This window comes from Lathyrus oleraceus, chromosome 1, assembly GCF_024323335.1.
Source record: "Lathyrus oleraceus cultivar Zhongwan6 chromosome 1, CAAS_Psat_ZW6_1.0, whole genome shotgun sequence".
Taxonomy (NCBI): Eukaryota; Viridiplantae; Streptophyta; class Magnoliopsida; order Fabales; family Fabaceae; genus Lathyrus; species Lathyrus oleraceus.
In genome coordinates this window covers 344,900,630-344,903,109 of record NC_066579.1, presented here as the reverse complement: position 1 = coordinate 344,903,109, position 2,480 = coordinate 344,900,630, and the positions used below count along the sequence as shown (strand labels likewise).

Here is a 2,480-nt window from a genome sequence, read left to right as displayed (position 1 = left end):
ATTAATGAGCAAAATGTAGAAAAGGAAGAAAAAGAAGAAGAAACAGATGAGAAAGCACAAAAAAAGCAGAAAAACCAGAATGCAGAATTTGCTGATGTGACGACCGTCACAAGCTGCATGACGACCGTCACGACCCAGCCTGTGACGACCATCACAGGCCCATGACAAGTGTCACACGACCATATTTTACACTTTGAAACAGTCAGCAGAGGCACCCCATACGTGCCTAAATTCTCTCCAATAGAATGGCTCCCCCGTGGACTCCTCATTCAACCAGTCTTCCTTAATTTTCTCAACTACCAAGACCTACCAAAAGCATTATATAAAGGACATAAGTTGGAAAAATTGGGGACGTGTACACTTACGCTCTGCAATTGATTTTTGACAGCATTCTAGCTTTTTAGTTATTTTCTTTTCAGCAACTTTGTTTCCATTGCCTTAATTCATTTACCATTCTTTTTAGAATTCCCATTTTCTCTTTTCCTTCCCGTTTTCCAGTTAGCCATAGTAGTAGTTTCCTACACTGGGGAACTACTACACTTTATTTAATTTAGTAAGCAATTGTATTGAAGAAGCAGAATCCTACCGACTTATGGAGGACTGCTCAAGTACTCCAAGATTCGCCGTACTCTGTTAATCCAATTGCCAAGTTTTTATTCAATTATTATTATTATTGCCCAGTTATTATTATAATTATGTTTGCTGCAATGTTAATCTGTTTATGCTCTGTGTTTCCGCTATTTAACATGTCAGACTAAATTACTGGTATCGGTATGTAACAATTTAATTAGATGGGATTTAATAATAATCGATGAAAACTCTTTTTCTCAAACAATCTTTTAGGCTGAGGTTTTTAATTTAAATTTAATTAACTTTGTCACAAAAATGGGAAGCTATTTAATACGATTTTGCCACGAGAGTGGGAAATTAACTAAGGTGAGAACCAACAATCGCGAGAGCGTGAGGCTCGAGCTGGATAGTAAAAATTAGGCATTGAGTTTAAAAACAGCGAGAGCACTTTAAAAGCAAATAGAACTTATTTATTTTCAAAACGTAATTTTAACTTCAAATGGGACAGCGAGAGCGTACATTCTGACTTAAAGCTATAGGCCGAATCAACAATCACGAGAGTGTGAGATAAAGTCTTTTAAATAAATACTTTCTACTGAAAGATATTTGGCATTTAAACTATTCACCGGTGACTTATCGAATCCCTAACAATTAATGCGTTGCATACTGATTCCTTCCATAAATTCTTTCTTAACACTAAATTTCTCTTAGATTTAATATTCTGCACCCGAACTTCTATTAATCATTCCCTTAGCTAAACATAGTGACGTTAGTAACACTAGTTTGACCATAGGTCCCTGTGGGATCGATATCTTTTAAAACTAAAACGACTGGACTATGCATTTGCAGTCAAGTACCTGATAGACTATATTTTATATATAGCCATATCTAGCATCAAGTTTTTGGTGCCGTTGCCGGGGACCTGTTTTAGTCGAATAGTGTGATTCTTTCGTTGCACAGTATAGACTAAGGTAAAAATAAAAACTAATTTACTCTCCCCTATTTCCCCGATTGTATGCCAAGTACTCGCTCACAAGGCGATAACTTAGCACCACCAGTCCAAGAATTAGAGCGTTTCTTATACGTAAGATGCCGAATACAAGAATATCAACAAAAGTACGATATTCCCGATATCTTCTCTCCTACTAAACCAGAAGAAAAACCAACCATGGCTGAAGAAGGACCACATAATCATCCTCTTAAATTCTACGCTACCCCGTCCCAACAAGAACCTCACAACAACATTGCTGCCCCCGCTATCAATCGAAATGATTTCGAGCTGAAACCCTCATTATTATCAGCCGTCCAACAACATCAATTTTCCGGAAATCCTACGGACGATCCTAATGAACACCTGACCAAGTTTGTGTAGTATGCAGACACTGTAAAGGCGAATGGTGTATCTCAAGATGCGATAAGGCTGCGCCTCTTTCCTTTCTCACTAAGAGACAGAGCTTAAGCTTGGTTGCAATCCTTGCCATCAAACTCAGTTACAACATGGGAAGAATTGAAGAACATTTTCTTATCCCGATATTTTCCGCCGAGCAAAATTGTTATGCTGAGAGCTCAAATCAACGGATTCCGACAAAAAGATGTATAATCTCTCTACGAAGCGTGGGAGAGATACCAGGACATGATGAGGATATGTCCACATCACGGTCTCGAAGACTGGGTGATCATTCATACATTTTACAATGGGCTTCTGTATAACACAAGACTGATAGTAGACGATGCCGCAGGCGGTGCACTTATGGACAAGCCATACAACGAAGCCTATCAACTCATTGAAAACATGGCCCAAAACCATTGCCAATGGGGAGGTGAAAGAACTCCAGTAGAAAAGTCCCAAACAAAAGGTGGAATGTACGAAATCAGTAGCCTTGACCATGTTCATGCCAAGGTAGATGCCC

General features: G+C 38.8%; 1 non-coding gene across 1 annotated transcript; it reads right to left on the bottom strand.

Moving 5' to 3' along the window:
* Positions 1-2,125: 2,125 nt before the first annotated feature.
* On the bottom strand, positions 2,126-2,232 carry LOC127116350 (small nucleolar RNA R71). The gene has a single exon (XR_007801301.1). It is a non-coding gene; the product is annotated as a small nucleolar RNA R71 (small nucleolar RNA).
* Between the last annotated feature and the right edge of the window lie 248 nt (positions 2,233-2,480).